At 42.0% G+C, this 8,954-nt stretch overlaps 1 long non-coding RNA gene across 1 annotated transcript; it reads right to left on the bottom strand.

The window, feature by feature from the left end:
* Positions 1 to 343: 343 nt before the first annotated feature.
* LOC123131765 (uncharacterized) lies at positions 344 to 4,006 on the bottom strand. The gene is made up of 4 exons (XR_006464319.1): positions 3,431 to 4,006; positions 2,634 to 2,714; positions 685 to 779; positions 344 to 564 (listed from the first exon to the last, which is right to left on the bottom strand). It is a non-coding gene; the product is annotated as an uncharacterized lncRNA (long non-coding RNA).
* Between the last annotated feature and the right edge of the window lie 4,948 nt (positions 4,007 to 8,954).

The raw sequence follows: 8,954 nt of genomic DNA on the forward strand, positions 1-8,954 counted from the left end.
GAGTACCTTTCCCGACCAAGAGTCTGTTGGGCCTGCTATGGGCCTTTCCCGACCGACAGTCTGTTGGGGCAGCGATGGGCCTTTCCCGACCAACAATATGTTGGGGCAGCCATGGGCCTTTCCCGACCAACATTCTGATGGGCTCGATGTTGGGCTTTCCTGACCCACTGTCCGACGGGGTTTGTTTTGCCAACCAACAATCAGATGGTGTTTTCCTTTGCCAACAAACAATTCATCAACATTTTTTTAGCCAACCACAACTTTAATTAAGCTATTGTATTGGCTGTCACATACATGTAGTTCATGCATTCTAAGCATAATCACCAAGACACCATATTTCAGGTGCACCAAACATTTTTTTATTCCATTAACTAATTGTCACATACATACACTTCAGTCTGTTCTAAATATAACCACCAAGACACCATACATCATGTTCACAAAAGGACAGATAAAAGATGCAAGTATGATGCATCAGTTGTACAAAATGAAAGCTCAAACATCTAGTTGGCATGGACCGTTGGCTTCATGGTTCTTTCTGAGTCCAGTCCTTATGGTTGCTTCCTACAAAAGTTAAACAAGTCCCAACTTTTAGAATGCTCGATTAATTTATGAAATTGAATGCATGGAAAATTCACATGTGTACATGCACACACAATAGCATAAAGTGAAGAATACACTTACATAATCTATAAAACTAGCATTTTGGGACATGAAGACAGCTCAACTTCCAGCAATAGCCATGGATGTGGCATGGAAGCCCCCCGTCCACTTTTTGTCTATCAATTGAAAGGAAATGCGTCATTTACTCTGTACGATTCCTGAGCATAGGTAGCAGCAGCCAATATTCCCACACTTATTTCCAAAACAATAAACATACAACTTCACAGATATTGGATACAGTGAGCTAAAAGCTAAATATATATAACTATGACTCTTTCAGTAGATGTACATATTTCCAGTAGTTCACACTGGATATATCAAGCTGAAAGCTAATTATAGATGTGACTCTTTCTGAACGCCTAACAGTATTATCTTAGCCCACCTAACATTGTTTTGGGCAGGAAGGGAGAACACTTAAAAGGTACATTTGTCCAAACAGTTCCCAGCTTTTTTCGCCCTGAATGGAAATAGGAATAACAAATAAAACCTAAAGAATAAGAGTAAGAAGAAAAGAACCTACAGCACCAAAGTAGTTTAACCTGCAATCTTTGCCAAGGTAGGCGGGCACAGAATAGTATTTAGCTTTGACTTGAATATACCATGATAATTGAAACCGTTAGCATTGGATGATATACTCTGTTGAATTTGGCTCAAAACGGTACAAATTCTAGATTGTATAATCAAAGCCATGAACAAAATCCATCAAAATCAAGAGTTACAGCAAGTAGGCTGGGACCAACATACTATACACCAAATAGTTCTTATTGAGATGAAACTACATCAATCATACATGCCATCCCTTCAGCCTGGACTACAGCAGTTGTCGAGATAGAGAACAATGCAGAAGAATAATTAGAATGCTCAATGCTGAATATAGTTCACGATTAGTGGCAGCAAAAGTACATAACTGGAAGGACCTAACAAAGGAGAACATATTTACCTAGGTTATTGATGCAGTACTCTAGAAAATTAAACTCATGATTTTTTCCCCATTTCATGAACCTAAGTAATAACATTTCGCCACTGGAAGGTTCAAGAAAGAACATTTCGCCACTCGAGATCCGCGGTAGTGTCTATGAAGGGTTGCATAAAACCCCTCTTTTTTAGAAGGAAACAAATATACACAACAACGGCCGAGACAGTCCAGTTAGAAATTTCATGGGAAATGAGAAAACCAATGTAGCACAAAAGATATAAACTTTTTTCCAACCAACAACCATGTGAGGCAGAAGCGAAAAATAATCACTTGACTATCCTGTGAACGACCGTATAACTACTACTCCCTTTGTTCCCAAATAATATAATCCTTTTTAGAGATTCCGATACAGACTACATATGAAGCAAAATGAGTGAATCTGCACTCTAAAATACGTCTATATACATCCGTATGTAGTCCGTATTGAAACCTCTAAAAGGTCTTATATTTAGAAACGGAGGGAGTACATTGTAGTAACACTCGCCGTGCTTTTGGTTAGACAAACAGAGGACAACATCCATATAAACCACCTTTCTAAGAGCGTTTCCATGTTATGACCATGCATGATCTATGATCATCTAGGTATATGCTCCAGGAACTAATGAAGTTCTACATTTCTTTTTGCTGATTTTGGGATCTGGTTTCCTCCATTGCTTGATGATGCTTTATATATTTTTTATACCTTCATATCTGAAACATATCCTTTCGTGTCTAAGTGCCCCTGACATGACAGGGGTAAGAATATATTTACTGAAGGAGCACTCTCAGAAATAGCTACGAATGTCTCAGAAAAAGGCTAAATAACTAGCATGTTTGAATCAACAGTAAAATCCTAATAGAATAATAGCAGAACCAGAGGATGCATGGAATTAATGGAAGTACTGGAAACGGGTCTTCACATGGTTCAAATGGGAAAGAAAAGGCATGGAACCTATTTTCTCATGCAATAAGTAACAACCAAAGGAATATACAGAAGCATTAGGGAAGAACTCACCAGCAGGTGCGGACAGGGGCCATGGGGTATCACAACTGATGAGCAAGCCAACAAATTGCGCCGCTGCCTGGAGGAAGGATCCTACAAATCAAACGATTTTGATGGTTTTAATTTGGATTATAGTCAAAAATTTATTACCTCTGTATCAAAATATAAGACATTTTTGTAGGCTATATTTTGGTACGGAGGTAGTACTTGATAGCAATGAAAACAAATAGATAATAATGGTGCTGTATTTGCAATGAATTGATATTCTTTGATGGAAGATCAGGAATCACTAAGATAATAAGGTTGTTGAGGGCCAGACTTTCTTGGAAATTAAAGTAAGTAGAGACATGATTAAGAATGGTATGCACTTGATTTGGGTGTCGCTTTTTGTATCATCATATGGATATGGTTGTTATCATGTGCCGCTATTGTTGTGAAACATATTTCTATTGTTTTACCAAATAATGTTAGTGTTACAGGATTGAGAATTTGGAGCTGATTATGAAGCACGGTGTCTATTCAAGAGCTCCAGAAAATAAAATTGGATTCAGTGACCTTCTGTTAGTGTTCTTGTAGTTTAGGCAATAGGTATCCAGTTGAAAATACATCTGGGCATTACAGTCCTATCTCTATTCCATCCAATTTCATGAACAAATCTAAACTCATCCAGCTTCACGTGGCAAAAATAAACTACAGAAAAAATGGATGTAAAGCTAGCAGATATACAAAATCTGCCCTTGGTCTTCGTCTTCATCCATATCCAGCTTTTTACACAATCACGATGAAAACAGGATTATGAATTTGCTTACCGGGGATTTCAGAGTTGATGGAGGCAAGGCTGAACAGGGCGGAGGCGCGAACTCTGTACCGTCGCTTCTGCCACAACAACAACCGCTAATGGTCGGAGGCCTAGATCCTTGGCCATGCGCCGCTTCTGCTGCATCTTGTAGTCCCTGCCATCGCTCGGCGCTACCCCAAGAGCAAGGTACACACCAGCTGGAAGGAAGGCCAGAGCGCACCCAGCACCAGCCTGGTGACGGCGCTGCGTCCTCCTTGACTACCGCACCTGGTAGAGCACTGGGCCGCTAGATCTGAAGGGGGCGACCTCCGTGGTAGCCATCTCCGTCTGCAGCGAACCCTAGGCGGTCGCATCTGGGTGCGGGAGCCGGGAAGAGGCACTACACTAGGAGCACGGGAGCACAGAAAGGCAGAGAGAGTGGGAGGAGGAAGGGATAAGGTGAGGCAGGTGAGGAGGAGATGGAGCGGCCGCGGAGCAGACGGCGGTGCGCGGAGAAGAGAACGGCGGCGCCATCGCCGGAAAGAAAGCGTGGGTGGGGATAGGGTTAATGTGTGGTGGCTGCGAGGGGAAAGGGAGAAAAGCTGGAGGCTTTTTGGGCTGGTTGGCGCGAAGCCTTTTTTAGCCCCGCGCGCGAGCTAAATGTCGCTGGCCCAAACGATTGGCGCGGGCTATTTCGCTGGCCCAACGATCGGTCGGTCGGTAATGTTTCCCGACCGATGGTTGGCTGGGTGTAAGAGTATTGCCGTCCGAGAATGAGACATTAAACGTCTTATTATTACCAACCGACACTCAGTTGCCTGTACAAGCATTACCGACCTACAGTCCGATAGGAACATTGCCGACCAACTGTATGTTGGTGTATATTGACCTTTCCCGACCAACATCAGTAGGGAATTTGGTGTTGTGGTGTAGTGATCATTATGCCGTTGGATCAATTATTACCTTGGTTGCGATTATGATCGCATTTGTTTTCGCATTAAAATGTTTTACATAGTTTCAATGTATGGTTTAATTAATTAGATGCTGTGGAGAGCTATATGTTGTTAGATGAGAACTATGTATGCACTTTGGTTTTAATGTGATGATGAACTTCTATTAATTTGGACACTTAATTATATATAATGCACGCAGATGAACCGACAATGGATGTACGGTGACAGACACACCTGCGAGTACATTAAGGGCGTGCATGAGTTTCTCGATGCGGCTGAGGCAAATAAGCAGAATGGTTTTATGTGTTGTCCATGTACTGAATGTGGGAATACGAGGTCTTACTCTAACCGGAAAATCCTTCACTCCCACCTGCTTTACAAGGGTTTCATGCCGCACTATAATGTTTGGACGAGGCACGGAGAAATAGGGGTTATGATGGAAGACGGCGAAGAAGAAGAGTATGATGACAACTATGTGCCCCCTGAATACGGTGATGCTGCAACGGGGGGAGCTGGTGAAGATCAAGAGGAACCAGACGATGTGCCCAATGATGCTGCAATGGGTGAAGCTGCTGAAGATTAAGAGGAACCAGACGATGTGCCCGATGATGATGATCTCCGCCGGGTCATTGTCGATGCAAGGACGCAATGCGAAAGTCAAAAGGAGAAGCTGAAGTTCGATCGCATGTTAGAGGATAACAAAAAAGGGTTGTACCCCAATTGCGAAGATGGCACCACAAAGCTCGGTACCGTACTGGAATTGCTGCAGTGGAAGGCAAAGAATGTTGTGGCTGACAAAGGATTTGAGAAGCTACTGAAAATATTGAAGAAGAAGCTTCCAAAGGATAGCGAATTGCCCGACAGTACATACACAGCAAAGAAGGTCGTATGCCCTCTAGGATTGGAGGTGGGGAAGATACATGCATGCCCTAATGACTGCATCCTCTACCGCGGTGCATACAAGGATCCGAACGCATGCCCGGTATAAGGTGCATTGCGGTATAAGATCAGACAAGATGACCCTAGTGATGTTGACGGCGAGCCCCCCAGGAAGAGGGTTCCTGCGAAGGTGATGTGGTATGCTCCTATAATACCACGGTTGAAACGTCTGTTCAGAAACGAAGAGCATGCCAAGTTGATGCGATGGCACAGTGAGAACCGAAAGAAAGATGGGAAGTTGAGAGCACCCGTTGACGGGTCGAAGTGGAGAAAATTCGAGAGAAAGTACTGGGATGAGTTTGCAAAGGACCCCAGGAATGTATGGTTTGCTTTAAGCGCGGATGGCATTAATCCTTTCGGGGAGCAGAGCAGCAATCACAGCACCTGGCCCGTGACTCTATGTATGTATAACCTTCCTCCTTGGATGTGCATGAAGCGGAAGTTCATTATGATGCCAGTTCTCATCCAAGTCCCTAAGCAACCCGGCAACGACATTGTTGTGTACCTAAGGCCATTAGTTGAAGAACTTTTACAGCTGTGGAATGGAAACGGGGTACGTACGTGGGATGAGCACAGACAGGAGGAATTTAACCTAAAGGCGTTGCTGTTCGTGACCATCAACGATTGGCCCGCTCTCAGTAACCTTTCAGGATAGACAAACAAAGGATACCACGCATGCACGCACTGTTTAGATGACACTGAAAGTATATACCTGGACAAATGCAGGAAGAGTGTGTACCTGGGCCATCATCGATTTCTTCCGACCAACCATCAATGTCGAAAGAAAGGCAAGCATTTCAAAGACGAGGCAGATCACCGGAAGAAGCCCGCCATGCATACCGGTGATCACGTACTTGCTATAGTCAATGATTTACACGTAATCTTTGGAAAGGGTCCCGGTGGACTAGCTGTTCCGAATGACGCTGAGGGACATGCACTCATGTGGAAGAAGAAATCTATATTTTGGGACCTACCCTACTGGAAAGACCTAGAGGTCCGCTCTTCAATCGACGTGATGCACGTGACGAAGAACCTTTGCGTGAACTTGCTAGGCTTCTTGGGCGTGTATGGGAAGACAAAAGATACACCTGAGGCACGGGAGGACCTGCAACGTTTGCACGAAAAAGACGGCATGCCTCCGAAGCAGTATAAAGGTCCTGCTAGCTACGCTCTTACGAAAGAAGAGAAAGAAATCTTCTTTGAATGCTTGCTCAGTATGAAGGTCACGACTGGCTTCTCGTCAAAAATAAAGGGAATAATAAATATGCTAGAGAAAAAGTTTCAGAACCTAAAGTCTCATGACTGCCACGTGATTATGACGCAACTGCTTCCGATTGCATTGAGGGGGTTTCTACCGGAAAACGTCCGATTAGCCATTATTGTGAAGCTATGTGCATTCCTCAATGGAATCTCTCAGAAGATGATCGATCTAGAAATCGTACCAAGGCTAAGGCGTGATGTGGCGCAATGTCTTGTCAGTTTCGAGTTGGTGTTCCCACCATCCTTCTTCAATATCATGACGCGCGTCCTAGTTCATCTAGTCGACGAGATTGTCATCCTGGGGCCCGTATTTCTACACAATATGTTCCCCTTTGAGAGATTCATGGGAGTCCTAAAGAAATATGTCCGTAACCTCGCTAGGCCGGAAGGAAGCATCTCCATGGGCCATCAAACAGAGGATGTTATCGGGTTTTGTGTTGACTTCATTCCTGGCCTTAAGAAGATAGGTCTCCCTAAATCGCGGTATGAGGGAAGACTGACTGGAAAAGGCACTCTTGGAAGTGACTCAATAATATGCAGGGACGGATATTCTTGGTCTCAAGCACACTACACAGTTCTACTGAACTCTACCTTGGTGACCCCGTATGTTGATGAACACAAGAACAGTCTGCGCTCCAAACACCCAGAGCAGTGCGACGACTGGATTACATGTGAACACATCAGGACTTTCAGCAGTTGGTTGGACACACGTCTCAGAGGTGACAACACAGTTTGTGATGAGTTGTACTTGTTTTCCATGGGACCATCTTTGACTATATTGACTTACAAAGGATACGAGATAAATGGGAATACATTTTACACGATCGCCCAAGATCAAAAGAGCACCAACCAAAACAGCGGTGTCCGCTTTGATGCAGCAACCGAGAGCGGAAAGGACACATATTATGGTTACATAGTGGACATATGGGAACTTGACTATGGACCTGATTTTAAGGTCCCTTTGTTTAAGTGCAAATGGGTCAATCTGTCAGGCGGCGGGGTACAGGTAGACCCACAGTATGGAATGACAACAGTGGATCTGAAAAATCTTGGGTACACTGATGGACCATTCGTCCTAGCCAATGATGTGTCACAGGTTATCTATGTGAAGGACATGTCTACCAAACCGAGAAAAAGAAAAGATAAGGAAGCGAATACATCATACGATGAGCCAAAGCGCCACATAGTTCTTTCAGGAAAAAGGGACATCCTTGGAGTGGACGGCAAGACAGACATGTCTGAAGATTATGAAAAGTTTCATGAAATTGCTCCCTTCAATGTCAAGGCTGACCCAAGCATCCTGATAAATGATGAAGATTATCCATGGTTACGGCGCAATAAGCAAATGACACAAGCGAAGAAAACGTGAAGACTTTCTCCCGCAACTATTATGATGATACCATGCCAACTTTATAACACACGAGTATGCTATGCCAACTTTTTCAGAGTTCATTTGAAAACTATGAATTTAGGTCGAATTTTCTCTATAGGTGCATCTATGTTCATTTTTTAGTAAAGTTAATCATAAACTTGTGATTCACCCAAATTTCAAAGAATTCAAATTTTAACTATTCAAATTTGAAAATTAATGGCACTAACAAAAAGTTTATAATTTTTCTAAAACTAATGGCACTAATAGAAAGTTTATAATTTTCGGAGTTCATTTGGAATTCATTTGAAATGCTTTTCAATTTCAGGGTCTTATAGCTCAAAAAAATCAGTAAATGCATGAAAAATAACAAATGAAGTCAGAAAGGGTTGAAAATCGATGATGTGGCTTTGAATGGTGCATTTTGAACACAGAAAAAATATGGAGTTCAAATAAGTTCAAGAAAATGAAATCCCTTTGTATCAGATGATCTTTCATCCGAAACCCTGATACTTCGAAAGAGATTGTCCGTTTTGTACACGAAGTGCATCCAGTTTTTGCCGTAACCATCTCAACTTTGTTGCACATGCTATGTGGGTGAAATGATGATACCATGCCAACTTTCAATCTTTTCGGAGTTCATTCGAAATGCTTTTCAATTTCAGGGTCTTATAGCTCAAAAAAGCAAAAGCAATCAACTAAAAAGTTTTTATAAATCTCTAGTATTTTTGAAACTAAACTTATATAAAATTTCTGCAACTTCAATTCAGAAAGTATTTTTTGTTCAACACATTAATAGCAAAAAGAGTTTAATAGCAAAAAAATAACAAAATTTGTTTTTGATTAAAACAGATATTAAAAATAACCTAAAATTACCAAATAGAGTATAATGATAAAACACTGTAATATTAAGTAGCAGGAAAAAGAATCACTCAAAAATCTAACTTCATAGTAAAGTTATTCATAAACTAGTGATTCACATACATTTTAAAACTATAAGTATTTAGTACAAATAAAAAATAAAAAGCAAAAAT

This window comes from Triticum aestivum, chromosome 6A (genome assembly GCF_018294505.1).
Source record: "Triticum aestivum cultivar Chinese Spring chromosome 6A, IWGSC CS RefSeq v2.1, whole genome shotgun sequence".
Classification (NCBI taxonomy): domain Eukaryota; kingdom Viridiplantae; phylum Streptophyta; class Magnoliopsida; order Poales; family Poaceae; genus Triticum; species Triticum aestivum.